This window comes from Sinohyriopsis cumingii, chromosome 18, assembly GCF_028554795.1.
Source record: "Sinohyriopsis cumingii isolate HCF-2022 chromosome 18, ASM2855479v2, whole genome shotgun sequence".
NCBI classification, from domain to species: domain Eukaryota; kingdom Metazoa; phylum Mollusca; class Bivalvia; order Unionida; family Unionidae; genus Sinohyriopsis; species Sinohyriopsis cumingii.
Genome location: NC_142978.1, coordinates 44,334,242 through 44,351,723, shown reverse-complemented (window position 1 = coordinate 44,351,723; position 17,482 = coordinate 44,334,242).

The following is a 17,482-nucleotide window of genomic DNA, read 5'->3' as shown; positions in this document are numbered from 1 at the left end:
AGGAAATGAGGAAGGTAATTAACAAAGTGAGGCGATAACAACGGAGAGAAAATTTCTACAGAAAAAAGGAAACACGTCCGCACCCCATAAGGAAACTGGCTCAACTGACGCCGCAGTCCCTATCAGAGAGAAGACCTCCGCGCGCTGCATGAGTGAGAGTATTGCGATAGGCTGGGCAGAACACGTGATTGAAAGATTCAAATATTTTGGCCCTTGACAGCGCGTTACACGACAAATCTGGCGGGAAAATGTAGACCCAATCACACATCCCATAAATGTCCTTACACGAGCATAAATCGTTATATATATAAAATGTTTAAAATGCACACAATTATATTTACTTCTAATTCAGAATGTTCATTTGCTTATGAAGTGCGCCTGTTCTTAGGACCCCATATTTGTAGAATCCCAGTTTGAGGTACTGCAGCTTTTTTGTTTGCCAATATGAAGCAGATAGTACATGTTGACGTAAAATGTATGTTATTAGTAAATTAATAAAAGGTGTTGTTGTCAAAAAATGCCATGTCAATGCTAGTATAAGGGATATTGAAGAATATAATTTGCTTCAATTATTGACATTTTGTTTTTATTCGCTATACTTTTCACTATATTGCTTGTATTTGAGCTAAATTGGCCGATTACCTACTCATACTGATTGGTTACTGCATCGGATAATATGAACCAGATTTTCAGGGCAATCCTGTTCATATTATGCTATACAAATATAATATCCTAATACTGAATAAAAAATGGAACACACTACAAGAAATAAAGTATCTAAATTTCTGCTAGATTCCAAAGTAAATACACAAGCGTAGTTAAATAAATACTCAGTAACTATAATTCAAATTGCAGCACCCATCGATCTGTGAATTTCATAACGTATTGCACATTCTGTCATGAGGTTAGAAAGGAAATCTTAATTTGGTCTAATAAAACGGGAAATAGAGTCATATTGTGAATGCTGGACTTGCAAACAATTTGTCCATTTTATCTGGAATGAAATGATGTTGTTTATATGTAGACCCAATTAAAGTATGTTATCTTGTGATGATGGATTGGATTATTAGCTGGTCCATACCGTACGTGGCTTGAGAGACTGACCTTGTTGTAAGGTACACGAGTTTTTTGTTGATAGTTTGGAAGCATGAGGTGGAAAATATGAATTTCATGTAATTGACATTTTCAAGAAAAGACATGATTAAATATTGTTTCTTAAGGAATATCAAATTCATTTCGTTTTGGGGTGCCGTAAATTTATTCTTTTGATTGTGATTTCTGTCGGAAATGTAGTCTCAATTACACTACATTGTCTAGCTGTGGATCAACATTTGCAACCCACTGTGACTTTGATTAGCAGAAATAAGTAAAAACATTTTGATGAAATTCAAGATGCAGAAAGGTATATGTATATGTATTGCCATTGTTGTTACGAACTAGGTAACATTTATTTTTTATTCCCCACTCCTTTCATGCTCTTTATTGGCGGAACCCCATCTACTTGGCCTGTATGACTTGTACTGCAAATCAGAACATTTTCCCCACACGGGAACAAACAGCTAGTGTGCATGAGTCCATTTTGTCACCACAAATAAGGCCCCTTTATAATCTTGGCTTAGTGGCTGTGAAGCTCTTGCCTTTGTACCAAAACCCCCTTGCTTGGATTGATTTGTAATGTTATACGTCTCTGAATGGGACGGAACAATTGCCCTTGACCTAAATGTGTCATTCGGTTTTATTTTTATTGACTCTAGAGAGCATGACACAGCGTCTGAATCAATAAATCTGGGAATCGCTATGAATATATCTGCTAAATTAATGTTTTAACTATATATTTATATATTCAATTCTGCATATCTAACGTCTATTGTCATAATGCCATCGTTAAGCCCTTTGACTGGTTGAAAGTTGTTTTGATTTAGTGAACCCATCCGCATCATCTTTATCATCACTACTTTCATATGGATTGAACAGATTGCTTAGTTCATGTACAGAGAACTCTATTAATCAAACGCTCCGGTCTCTGATATATGAGCGTCCATTGTTTGTTTACAAAAGAAGCAGCACCTAAAACACGATACATGTATTTTGATATGCTGCACGATTATGATAATTTGAAGTCAATAGAGAACAAAATGACTATATAATAATTGAGTTTGAAATGTAGGGGTTTGTTCTGCTGTTCCTACTTGTATTTTATCTAGATGGGATGTTCATCTACGCGAGCTTCTGTTTTATTTAAAACGGCTGTTTAGCTACTCGTACTTGTATATTAACTAGAAGGGTTGTTCATCGCCTCATACATGTATTCTAACGACACGATCTGCTGAGTGGCTATTATTGTATCTTAAAAAAAAGTAGATGTTCACTCTTCACCAGATCTTTCTTGGTTAACAATGGGGGCCGTTCGATACTCTTTTGCCTTTTTGCAAAAATCACACCTTGTCGTGTTATTTGAGGTCATTAGGTTTTTCATGGTTCAATTCGTGATTGATCATCATTAGAGTCGTATCTCAATCAAGATAAAAATACCTAAAAATAGGTAAAGAGGAAACACAGTAGACATCTTGACAGTTTGTCTGGTAGAGAAAATGTATTTGCTTGTCCGACTGTTTATCGTGTCATAAATAGACTCACTGTCCTGGTATGAAGCGCTCCATCAGTATTCGTAAATAATAAGTCATTAGTAGGAACGTTAGTTCGTTTGTACGTAGATAAGCCATCAAGTGATTAAAACGACGAGTATGCATTCACGGTTAGGAAACTGCTTTTAGATGAATTTCAGGATATCACGATCGCCGATTCATTTACACAGCAGTTTTATTCGGAAGCTTGAGATAAAGAATATTTTGTTTTGTCATTTGATGTACATAGTCTGAATTAATGGCATTACTAGAGTAAACTTCGTTTGTCATTTGTTGTACCCAGTCTGAATTTATGACATTACTATAGTAAACTTCGTTTACTAAAGTCTTTAATTTTATTTTATCTTGTTTTTAATGTCTCATCTGTCTTCTCGTTTAAGGTCAAAGGAAACACACAACTGAACATCATATTAGCTCTGCTGTCTTTAATCGCTGATTATCGTCCGACGAATTCTATATTCACGCAATTGTTCCATGTCTTACTATGTTTATATAAAACAATCAAACATAGACAATAATTGATCCGCCTATATTCTATATTCACGCAATTGTTCTACGTCTTAGTATGTTTTATATAAAGCAATCAAACATAGACAATAATGGATCCGCCTCACACGCTAGTTCGGTTATTTGACCAACTATAATTTTGTTAAAGCAAATTCTTGCCACACGTGAATGAATATTTCAATCTCAAATCTCATTGGTGGTTATGCAAGCATTTATGTGTACCATAGCGCATATCAGATCAAAATTACGTCAGCATATATGTGTACTTTAGAGCATATTGCATCAAATGTTATTAATTCATTATTGAGTGCTTGGCAACCGTTGCGCTGGACCTAAAAATGCAAGCAAACTATAGGAACATTAGTCATTCGAGTGATATCACATTTAAGTAAGCGATTGATTCCGAAATGGAACGATTTTCGAAAAAGGTTTAAAATGTTAATATTAATTAAAATTATAAAACAATTGTACATGAAAGATCTGTAAGGGAAAATTAACCAGTTCCACGTGTAACAGAAATAGTCGTTGAACCAATAATGTGAACAAATACAATTTAAACTGATCGAAGGCTCTGCCACGTCGCTCAATGCAATATATCGACTGTCTAAATGACTGGTTTGTAGGAAGCAAACAATGCTATATACTTTAAATTCCTTAAAGATAAATTACAGTTAATCCAACCAAACTCAGTAAAAAAATAAATCAAAAGCACGTTTGTTCAACAAGGTTCAGGTGCTTACTTTAAACACTTTGGAAATATATTTGTGCAGTTAGTTTGTCGCTAAGATATGGAGGTTATTAAAGATGTCCAGTTATCCCTCAATCGTGACGACAGGTTCTTTAGTTGGTTTTAACAACGGTTTGTAGGCATTATTACTTTCAAACTTGCCTTTGTTAAATATGATTCATATGCAGTAGTGCTAATTCTGTATCACGGAATTCTGTGGAAAAAATCTATTAAAAACATTTTTATTTATTAATAATAAAGGCTATTATTCCGATCTATATCGAAAAGATTGGTGCCTGTTCATCTGGCTTAGAAACTCTGTTTAAACCATTCAGTATGGTGAATAAAAATACATACAATACCATAATAGTTTCCAAATGTTGTAGCACAATGAATATAGAAGAACAAGTAATAAACATGCGGAATCGAGGTTTTGTCTTTTGTCTTTTTTCCTAATGAATATGATTTATCTTGAAGAGCAGAATTAGATGATCGATTAATGTTTAGTGACGTTATCGCGCATTTGTGACCATCTTCGAGAGTAGCCTAATTTATACATACATGTAATATATCCAAAACATGTAACAAAAGTGTTTTGACTTCAATGCAATCATGTACTTGAAAGCATTCAGAAAAAACACCCACACTTTCTTATTTTTTGTAGGACTTCTGTCTGTGTTGTATTTTGATTGAATCAGTCGTAAAAACAGTATTACCCTAAACTGTATCATTACGATATTCTTTTGGAAAGGTCAATACATTTGCAAATGATTTAGAACTGGAAAATGTATGCCCACCTTTCACATTGAGACATTATGAACGCTATACTCTTGTGATGAATGTTTGAAGTCTGTACTACAGTGCCAAAGGAATGTTTTCTCCCACCTATCGTCGTGATATTGTGACTTATACATATTATTCGCAATTCTGTTTAGCGACCAAAGAAGTGAAAATCACTGGAAATATAAAATGATACAGGAGAGTCTTTGTAACTTTTTCTGTGTTATTGTAATGTTAATAATGTCAAGTGATCGATGAAAAATCCAAAAGTAAATGATTCATTTTACTTTTTTATACTTCCCCAGGTGGCCGAAAGGTCCAACGCTCTCGCCATTATCGGTTACTGGCCACCTTATCCATGTCCGCGCGGGTTCCTGTCTCGGGCTCAGCCAATGTGAACATGTGAGCAAGCTTGTGCACAATTAAACAAAAACAGAAGCGCAAAAACAACTACTGATCAGGAAAGAACTAACGCCAATAAGTTTTCAAAATAACTTCCAACGGTTCCATAGAAATGTACCTTTTACCGATCGTATCAGAGTAATGGAATAATTATTTGTAATGTTTCTTTTCAAAACATTGTAAGTTTCAGATGACTCTCTAATCTATGAAATTCCTTAATGTTTTATGATGATGATAATAATAATAATAATAATAATAATAATAATAATAATAATAATATTAATAGCATCCTTTCTGTGTCCATCTTAACATAATTAGCTGAATGGAGTTGAAATTCTGGCTCTGCAATGAAACAAATATAAACGTAATCAGAAAACAATCGACAAAGTTAAAATCTACTTTATAAAACAAATAAAATATAGTATCAGTGAATGCAAATTATACAGGTATAAGATACTGTTATCAGATAAATATATTACTTCTACCACTAATAAATGTTATTCGGTCATAAAATCAGGATTACTCATTACAATAGCAGAACCTGTATAATTTCTTAAAAGCTGAAACATGCGTGGTTGCTTAATATCATACCTCAAACTGTTCCATAAAAATATATTCACATGCGCCAAATATTTCTTAAAATACTCAAATAGTTTGATATGTATATATCATTGTTTTCAATTGATAGAGTACTCCATGTGCTAATGTTTCATGAAAATTTAAAAACATATACTATTTTATATCCAAAATGTAGGAACATAATATAATCAGTGATTGTCATCAATCTAAGAGTGTTGATAAGGGACGTATATGTTAAAATATCTTTATGATTTAAATTACCGTGGCTGATCTGTAAGCTCCATAACCTCTGCCTGCAAGAAGAATTACGGGCTTTCTCTCTCATGGTACATCCGTAGATAAACAAAGCACAGATATCTGTATCATTCATTTTCTTTATGCATAACGCCAATGTAGTTCCTTATAATTCCTTTGACTGTACGCGGGTTTAGCTTCAAATTTATAACAAGGACGCCATCAAAGTTTGGCAGAAAACAAGAAACATGAGAAAGTTAGATTGTATATTCATTTATCTGCTACCGCTGTTTGTGGTAATATGTTGTTCTTAGTCTTTGATGGTTTTTTTTCTTTCTACAGAAAGTTATACGATTTAATTGACATGTAATACACTTAGCTGTCTGACTAAAGTAAAAGTATTTTCATCAATCCCCAGTCGTTACGCTCAACTGTATTACGTCGTCAATATAAGATTCCAGACTTCAATTATATTTTAAATATTGATTTGAACTACAATGAAATAAGATGTATTGAATCTTTTCCTTATTCTCAAGGGCGAGCAAGTAATTTTCTTTAAGCATATTATCCTGTCACATAACCAGAAATGAGGATTCCATTGCACTAAGAAAATTTTGTTATTTCAGCAAAAACCCTATGATGCTTGCTCTTAAGCAATTCGCTTCTTTACTTTTTAGTTTTAGTTGTCACATTTTTAGAAATACTTTTACTTCACTAGAATAAACACCGATTAATTATGAAAGATAAAAACATTTAAATTTTGTTTGAGATCTATCTTCAACGCAGGTTAGTCCGTGCAAAAACACTCACGTTTGATTTTTCAAACCCCATTGTCTGAGATCATCGTTAGACTGCCAACGTTCCCAACACAATTTACTGTCTAGAGAAAACAGCTAGCTGTTTGATGAAAAGTTGAATTACTTCTTTTCTTTTCTTACTGGCCCTGTTATCAAAACTGAAATAATATACAGGAGTAATTATTTTTATTTTTTTTAACTTTGGCGTAGTGAAATCTGATCCTATCTGATTGACATATGAACCTACCTGAAATAAAGGTGGAGCTGAATGTTAAGTATGCTGCAAAGTGAGTAAAGATTAACCGACGCTATTGTTTGAAAAAGTGCACCTTCACAAATACTGTGATGTCTTATTCAAATACTTGACAACTAAACAAGAGTTGCAAGATGTGGAACATTGTACAAGAAAGGCTCGTCTATATATATTGTTATGCATTGCTATTGCATTTATATATGTTAACGTATTTGTCACACTACTAAAACAACTTTCTTCATCTTATAGCTTTAAACGTGTCTATTTAATATTTAGTCAGTCAGGACACTGAATGTCTTTCAGTTTATTAGCCGGTTACTGAATCAGTTATTTGGTTTGAAAGCTAGTCGACTACTTAGAGGTGAATAGGTTACCAAGTTAACTACCGGTGAGATGGTTAGTTATCTTGGTTTTGCATCCCATTGCTCTTTCCGCACAGGTTTTTAAATAGCTAACCTTAAAACAAAGATCCAGCTTGATTATTTTCTAAATAGTGCACAAGAACTTAATTTTTTTAATGGTATGTTCAACTGAAACAAACGAAGTCAAATGCTTGACATAATGAAAGATCCTACTTTAGATTAAAACCCTTCATCGAATTTGCCGTGGTCATCCTTAAATAGTATTCGGTGTGTCAAGGAAAACGTGTCCTAAGCATATGGTCCAGTTCACTCCTCATGACTGATAATACTTTTGAAAGATACACACTGTGATTAACGGAAAGCTGTCAAAATAATATTCAGGCATGTGTTACTTATCACATTTCTCTTTGTAAGGTAGTTTCGTTAGCCGTTAAACGATACTGACACAATTAAATCTCAGGAACCCACATGCTGTGTCTAAAGCTAATATTTGTGTTTTTCACATTGCATATGCATGTTTTGTATATCTTTGTGTCGTTAATTGGCCTCTACTCTAAACTGAAAGAGATTATTTTTATTTTCAGAAGGCCTTAAATTAAGGATAAAGGAAGTTAGACGCTGTCAAATATTTGTGTATTTCTCCATTCCATGCAGTTATAAGCAATACTCCGGAATGACTTCTCCAAGTAAATTTAAGCAAGGATATCATTAAGCGTTTTTTATACAAACTTTAATAGGAGTAAGAAATAGATCTTCAAATGTGAAACTGTTTTTGCTTTTGCAATGGAAAGACAATTTATGAATTATGGTAGGAACTGATTTTACCATTATAACAGACAATATTCGTGTTATCAGACCGTAATAAAAATGTAAACATTCTCTGGTGAATTAAAGTTATCAGATGTGTCTCACATCGTCAGACACTGTTCCAAAAAAATCTTTAATGCATTAAAAACAAGACAGTACAGTTGCCGATCATTTAAAGACAGGACTCTACAGTAACTGATCCCTTCAAATTCAACACGTATTTCCCATTAGAGCGGACAATATTCATAATATCAGATCTTGATATAAAAAAGTTATGCTTGTATTCCGGCAGGAATAGATTTTAGCGTTAGGGCTGACAATATTCATATCACCTGATCTTAATAGAAAAACGTATGTTTGTATTTCGATAGAAATAGACTTTAACGTTAGAGCGGACGATATTCATCTCATGAGACCTTGAGAAAAATTAAAAAATATATGGTGAATGACATTTTTCAGATGTCTCTAACATTCTCACATAATGTTCTAACAAAATCTTAAACTCATTGAAACCAAACTTTACAGTGACCGAGCCATTAAAAGCCAAGAATGTGGCGAGACCAATCCCAATAAGAGACTAATAAGACATGCATCAACATGTTATAGAATACTGGTAAGCTGGACAAGAATTTTTGATCCAATAGCTTTGCGAATTGGAAGGCACACCGTATACAAATGTTATGAATGTAGCTATACGCCATTCTTGTACCACATATCCAATACAAATCACCCTGATGGGTAAGAAATGACCGGTAATACAAATATTTATAAAAAAAAGTGATTATGTATCTAGCATCATACAAACTCATTCTAAGTTTCCATTCATATTGATGACTTCTTTCAAAAATAAAATCTAGTATTTTAAAGAAAAGCTGGATAGAATACGTTAGTACAAAATAACGTTTATTGATGATCTTAATATAGAGAGCCTGCATTGGGTGAACATGGAAAAAGATTTGCTAAAGAAAGAGACTAGTATTGGAGAGGTATTTTGGATGAATAATATTTGAACGTTGATTAGGGAGAGTAAAGCTAAATTGAATTAATGTAGAAGATGGACGTTGCATAGAATAAACTTACTACGGAAAAAGTATTTACCTGGAACCTAGTAAACGAACGTTTTATTGGATGAGCATGTGACGCTGTATAGGCTGAACCTAGAATAGGAGAAGTGCGAATGATGAATTGACTTTCCAAAGCTGTATTTCAAACCTTGTATAGGAAAAGTAAAGAGAACTAATACAGGAGATGCACCTACTATTGAAAAGCCATTAAAACTGAACCTAGTAAAATAATGTGTTATTGGATGAAACTAGGGTAGAGAAGCATTCTTGAGAAAAGCTGAGTTTGATGAACTCATGTTCAGATGGACCATTGTTTTATTTAGAAGAAGAGTTCTTTCCGGGAGACCTCTTCTATTATATCATTGTATGTAGGGAAATAAATCATCCCCAATAAAGGCAAGTTTTATAGTACTGTGTAATTTATGTGTATAAATAGTGTAAATAATATAAAGGCGTTTATACATGAATTGTCCTTTTCAAATCCAGTCGATTGATTCAGATTTACATGCGATATACGTAGGCGTATCGCCTCACTCCTTCCATTATTATGGTAAACTTATGTTTCATAAAACGCGCACTATATTAGTTGTTATGTATATTTTGTCTCATTTTTCTGCTGTCAAGAATATTGATTAATAGAAAGCATTGTTAAAGTTAAAGTATTGTTCTCTCCTTTTAAATAGACGATATATAACCATAATTCAAAAGGAGGGACATTTGTTCATACAGGTGCAAAAGCATCCATTTGTACATCACTTCCGTTCTATTGCATAAAACTAGACAAAGGATACTATTGTCTTATTGATGAGCTGCGTTCTACTATATTTAAATCATATTGATTCAGGCAATCTATACCAACCTTTATACAAGCAAACAGTTTCTTAATAAGGCTGATAGCTACCATTTTTGTTTTTGCAATACGACAGAGTCATGTCTCTTTTAAGTTGACGTCCATAACAAGCAGCTAGATGTGTTATGCAATTTTAAAACTTTTGCTCTTTAATTTCAAAGATAAATGAAACACTACATATACTAATTATTGTTACGAAAATATAAGTTACTCTACGTCACCCCATCACCGTGCTGTTGTTAGTACTCCTGCAGATACTACACTTAAGAAATTGTTTGATCTGTGAATACATCTTTCTTCTGTATGCTCCACCAAATAAAGCTTATGTTTGAATCCTATTATCTCTTTCTCTTCAATATATCCAATCGTGCAAACCCTGAGTGAAATAAACTACTATAACGAGATTGCACTCTACCTAATGGTACATGTAATGCCTCTCTATTTGTTTGCATACTGTTTCTTTCTTTCTGTCTATAAACAGTTACCGTACGAATATCAATCTTAACGACTTTCTAGCAAAGAGATACAACTAATGGTCTTCACATGTTGTGGTTAATTGATCTACGTTGAAGTCATGTTTTCGGGATTGATATAAGGAGACATTTTATCTCATAAGTAAACGAACTATATTCTATTCCGAGATTCCTGTCACATGTCACATGTAAATACAAACATTTCTATTGAAATACATTATTTATACCATAACCTCTTAAACGTAACATTAATAAGCTTTCCAAACTAATGGTGTATAAAGCATTGAAAATTTGCTCTAATGTCTTTTTAGAAACGTTTTAAGTAAAGGTAAAATTCAGAATATACAATGTGTCTGTGTGATTTAGATTTTTATCATAGCTTTAACAAAGTTTCAGTCAAATCTATACAATGTCTGCAGTGTGAAAGTTTATAGTGATGTGTAGCACTAGGGCATCATGCCGCAGATATATAGCATGATGTCACACCCAGTCACTTTATCTTGACACCAGGCTGACCAGTCCTAACACTAACCTCTTAATGCTGAGCGCCAAGCGGCAGCTGTTAGTACCATTTTTGTAAGTCTTTGGTATGACTCTACCGGGGTTCGAACCCGCGACCTCCCGCATCCGAGGTGGACGCTGTAACCAGTAGGCCATCGGAGCGGAGATATACAGTGTGTTGTAGGTAAATTAGTGTTATTGTTCAGGTATAAAAAGTTCAATGTACAAAGTCGGTGTTTTATCTTTCGTGACTGTCATCCTATTTGAAATATTCCCCCTCTCCAGAACTAGGGAAGTTATTTAATTCAGACATGGATATCCGTCGAAACGGTTTGTTAATTTCTACGGTTGCTGGATCATGGTGCTACATTTATTTGCTTATTTTGTTACAACAAAATAATATCTTGCTTAAACGCGATGTTTCGTTTTGTTTATAAATGATAATATTTTGTTTAAAGGAGACAGTACCGGTCTCCATCTTGTGAAATTAATGCTGCGTTTAAACCCGCAACGTTACTCTATGTGAGCTCCTTTTATCAAGTAACTTAATTTGTAAGCCTTCATGTACTAACCAAATACGTGCATTTTGTCTAATTAGTTCTGTTCCCGTAGGTAGATGATTATGTTATGTGGTTATCATTATCGTTCATTGTAACATAGTTTGTTATAGTAATCGATAAGAAACACCATACGAAGCAAGCACAGAATTATAACTCAAATAAAATCGTTTATGGAAAAAGTAAGAGACAGGCACCAAGAAAGACGAAAATACATGTAGAAAATGAAGGCATTTTTTTCTTCAATATCATCATTATCTGATTTACTTCGTTTAGAAAATATAAAAAAATTAATATGGCAACGTTTGATAAACATCAACGTTTACAACAAAAACATAAAATTTTACAATGCGATAGTAGAGCAACAATCAATAGAGGTCAGTGTTGTACGAATTCGAATAGTATGTTAGGAAAGGGTTAATACAAACAACAAAACATTCGCAGAAATTTAATTCCGCACAAAAAATATAACTGAGGACATAAATAGGCTAATAGTTACCATCTATCTTTGTAATTGTATCCAATCCTTAGAGTCTCTAAATTTATTGGAAGCACAATGATGCTTAAATTGATTGGAGACAGCAATACAAATTTGTGTTTTGCACGTTTTATCGAAAACCGGATTAAAGCATCTTTTGCAAAATATACGTGGTTAAATTGCAAGTCATATAGCTCATTTATGTATTCAGTACCGAATAATATTCCAGTGACGTGTACAATTGTTTATAATGTGATTACAAATACCTTTAATTGGCGATTATTTATTTTATTTTTACCCTCATATATATTCACATTCCTTGGAAGGTCATTATACACACGCCTCAAGAAATTCGTATGCAAAATCATAGTTAAAGTTAGTGGACAGGTGTGGATTAGGTAAGCCTAAAGGTGTCATCCAGTACAAACCAGACTAAATATCGCGTGCTGTGATGTCACCATAGAGCTTCACGTTTGAAATAAATTTGTAGAACGCTGTTGTGCGTTATCATTAGACTCCAAATAGCACTCAACATATATGACTCAATAAAGATTTATTAAACATTATAAACTATGATAGTATACTAATTTTAGGAATATAAATAATCTCTAATTTAAGATGGGTAAAGGCATCTTTATGACTTTGTTAAAATACTTACTCAGGAACTTGTTGGATAATGTGGGAAAATATATGGCGCTATTGTCTTCAGACAATATCGACAGCGTTTCTTGGTGCTAGCAGCAGACACTATCGTTAGGATAATGTCTTTTGATGGCAAAAATAAATCAGAAGCGTCATCAGTTACTCATAGTCGCATCTGTAACTTTATTTCGAACTTAATTATCAGTGGAAGTGTCCAGCGGCAATATTTATGAAATAAATGTTTTTATGTATGATCACTATTAAATTGTCGAGTCTGAGATCTATTTTATTTTAAAGGTTCGATAGAATGCAATATTATGAAAGGAAATTTATTTCCGTGTTGGACTCAAGGTTCAGCCTATACGTTCGAATTTAGGAATTGCGAGCCTCTAAATTACCCAACACTGATACGTTTTAGAAAGAACGCTGGACAATTATTATCAGCAACACATTAATATTCTGTACTAAAAATACAATAATTTATTTTTTGTATAAAAAGTTAATAAAATCGAGTGAGAAAAAAACTCAGCTGGGATTATAAGTCCGTGGTATGGATGACAAGTATATGTAGTAGCATCACTCATTACCACTTGGTAACATGCGCATATGTGGCGACAAATTGTAAAATTAAACAAAATTACCGTTATGTAAATGATTCACCGATTTTGTCGTCTTCAATGCAAGATGTTGGCTTACCAGCTACCCAGGAAAATTTGCTAGCAATGTTCAATCCATTTGTCTGTGCACGTGTGTTGTCTGCAAGCCATCCAACGATTTATATTTAGATAAGACGAAAAGATTACAACTGATAACATAAAAGAAAACAATAAAAAGAAAATAAATTATAAAAAAAACTGTTATCAACACACACGGAATTTGGAACAAATCAGTGGTACAAACTGCCTATTACAAAAGGAGGCATTAAATGTAGTCATTGGTTTCTTCATATACAAGTATGTTGATGAGTATTCATCAAGTTCTAAATACTAACATACTATGACTATATAGTGATAATAAATTAAATAATATGGTTACTAACAAACTCCACGTTAAGCAAGAGTTAAAATACACATGGGATAGAAATACGTGAGGTATCCATAGATTTGAAGAATTAACAAATCATGGGTCATTATGCTTAACAGATTATTCAAGAAATCAATATTGGGCATCGCATATAAACATGGCTCACAAATTTGTTAACACTATGACACAAAAATGTTCTCAAGTTTGGTAATGAAAACTACATACGATTATTAAAATGATCAGCTACTGAAAGAAAACAGTTTGATAAGGAGGGCGTGCGACTTCTTACAGAGATGAAAATTGTTCAATCACAATTTTGCCAAGAGACGATATAACTCAAGAGATCCTTGAAATTGTTTCCTACTTTCATCTTTCAAACTGAATTAAACTTCTATTAAGCAATTACCGCTAAAACCGGTGAAGCTAAACATCTTAATAATGGTTGCATTTCAAAGCATTTCATTTGGCTTTAACAATAATTTTTAATTCGGATTTCTTAACCAAGAATCAACTTGGAAGAATAATTGACCCTACTGCATCTTTTAGATTTAAATTTTCAGCATTTTATACACTTATGGAATAATTACAGTTTCTTTAGCGTGCGATCTTGAAAACTGATAGCTATAAGGACGGAGTTAAAATGCTTGTTTTGCAAGATAACCTTAAATATGGACAAATAATATTGTTTTTCTTCTTCATGTGGCTGCAAGATGTAATTGGTAAAATACCTTACAGTATTAATGCAACGTCAGTTCACGTGTATCTTGAGATGCCTTGTAGTATGCTTAGCACAAAATCGATGGTTTCTCTTAAGTACATGTATATTCTGAGATCTTGGTATATATATTTTTTTCACAACAACGCACAACTCGGGTATTCTTGTTTCCTCCATTATGAATCCAACTGAATGAAGTACTTTCAAGTTTAATTTTAACGTTTTTAAATTTAAAATATACTCTATTATACGTTAGACATTAATAACCAAATATCTAAATGTTTCTTTAACTTTCTCAGAACCCATGAACTATTGCCTATAATTTATATTGTAGTCAAATGAGCGTTCTCTGAATACTATAATATAGCTTATACAAATAAATCATTTTAGAAATCTTGCCAATAACGTGTAGAAGAAGTACATTTTGTTTATCCCTTTCCTTAAAAATCTTACTATCAGACCTTCCTTTACCTGATCACGAGAAAGTACAAATATCAACACACATTTGAAAATAATAGTCAAAAACTGACCTTCGTGTAATTCCACGCCCATAGTATGTTCATAGTTATATAAATTCTTCTCCACCGGCCATACCAGCATCATCATCAGAAAGCACAAATAAAAACTCATCATGGGATCTGATTCTCCATTACAGAAACAAAGCTCTTTCCATGTTCCGATGTTTGGATTATCTTCCTTGCGGAGGCCCTTATATGTATTACTTAATTTTGGAGTTGAATACAAAGTTTCAAACTATAATCCCCACTAATCGCCAATATCTGCAAGAGTATGATAAGTAATATTGCTTAATAGTGGTTCAAACGGTCATTTTGATTTCTTACCATCTTAAGTTATAGTTTATGCAAACCCTTTAAATCATTTTCAAAAAGGGTTTTAACTATCGATCTTATTATGTTGAAAGGGACAGCGTAGTTTTGCTGGCAATAGGAATCAAACATCCGGTTTTATTATAGCGCGTATTTGTTTCTTTTGCTAGGGTCGGCGTTTTGAAATGGTGCTTTAAATAATAGAAGTTTGAATCACACATCTTGTAACATTACAATTTTACAGATCCAACCATATGCAAGTGGTTTGAAAAATGTATAGCGTCATCATCAGTTATCATTGCGTCTTATACCATGTATATCTTTCAATTCTCAGAAATGATGCGATAAATTAGAGACTTGCCTGCATCGGTATAAGAAACATATTATTGGCAGATACATTTTTAAAGGTCATCAATGCTCAAAGAAAATAGATTGCTCCTGGCGAAAGATTAATGTAGCATTTTGCTTCTCGTATCCTTTGTGTCGCAGCACGGACAGGAATGAGAATAACCCATATAGATAACAAAGCCTTACACTGTATACAAAAGAGTATGACTATCAAAGTAGATTACATAATATGTCCATGACGCAGTAGGTATACCTGAATGACAAGTACAAATTGTTTAAAACCTGATCTTAATATTATGCAAACTATGATATCGTCTTCTATCTCGAACATTTTAATATAATTTTTGTGTTTAATATAACACTAGATATATGTACCACCCTTTACTCGGATCCGCGATAGGGCCAAACCTGACTGTGGTCATCAGTGGAGGAAAAGTTTTTATGATCAACAGTGTCTAAAAATCTAAGCTGGTCATGAAATGACCGCTGTGATGGTCTAATGGTAAGAGAGTCCGCTTCGAATGCGGGAGGTCGTAGCTGTAACAAAATAAACGGTTTGGATTTCGGATTTATAACATAACACTTTAGATGGTGATACAAATACAATGCTTATTGATGAAAAAAAAAAAGAATGATGATTAATACGTGCGTGTATAAGATCCAAATAATGGACAAATAACACACTAAGCACGAACATTATAATTTGTGTTCGTTGTTCGTCCGTCGAGTCGACGTTGAGTCTTTGGCCATTGACGGTGAGGTTGGTCTCAACATAGGTTTTTTAGGGGTCGGCTGTTGCAGGACTTCATTCTGCTTGGTACTGATGATGAGACCGAAGCTTGCACAGGAACTGAATAACTTGTCAACGCTGCGTTGCACGTCGGCTTTTGAGCCAGCGTTGAGGGCTCAGTCAGCAACAAATAAGAAGTCCCTGATGATGTATGTCATAACCTTGGTTTTCGCATGAAGGCTCCTGTGCTTGAACACTTTTCCATCTGTGCGATACCTGATGCCAACTTCAACATCTCCTACTCTGAAAGCATATGTCAGCATGGCGAATAACATTATAATGAACAGTGTCGGTGCCAAAATCCATCCATGCTTGACGCGATTGGTTACTGGGATTGGCTCAGATGTCTCTCCATGGTCCTCGACTTGTACCCGCATGCGTCATGGAAATGCTGCACCATGGATATTCATTTTATCGGGCATCCATACTTGGCTATTACGTTTCACGAGCCTTCTCTGCTGACAGCATCAAAAACCTCCGTCAATTTGAGGAAGCTTCCTCACGGCAAACAGCATGTCGATGGTCCAACGTTCTTTCCGAAATCCACACTGGCTTTCGGGCAGAAGTTTCTGGTCAAGGTGTGCAGTTAGGCGGTTAGATATGTTTATGGTGACTGCGGTTGACAGCAAGGATATACCCCCGTGGTAGTCGCAAGCCTGTCGGTTCCATTGGTGCTATTCCAGGTAGATTACGGAAGTGCCTTTGAATTCTTGGATGATCGTCTCTTGCTGAAACATCAGTAAAAGCAAGTTAATAATGCAGCATAAATGTCAATACAAGTAAATGACCTTGCACAGTACAAGGAGAACGGTTACCGATTCACATTAATTTCATACGACAAAAATAAAGTTGTGTTTTACTAAAATAGTTAAAATGACATACTCTATTTATATAGTAAAATGTATTGACTCAAATAATTATAACAGGTACTGCTTCAAATAGCAAAATGATGAAAAAATGAGACAGATATCATACAATATACCTTTACAGTCCCAAAAAGCTGAGTTTAACGAACCTCATAATTAGCCCACGGCTAAAAGATTACATGTATGGAGTTACACAAAACACTCCGTCACTAGAATACATGGCTACTACTCACACTGGTCAATCAAGCAGTCCGC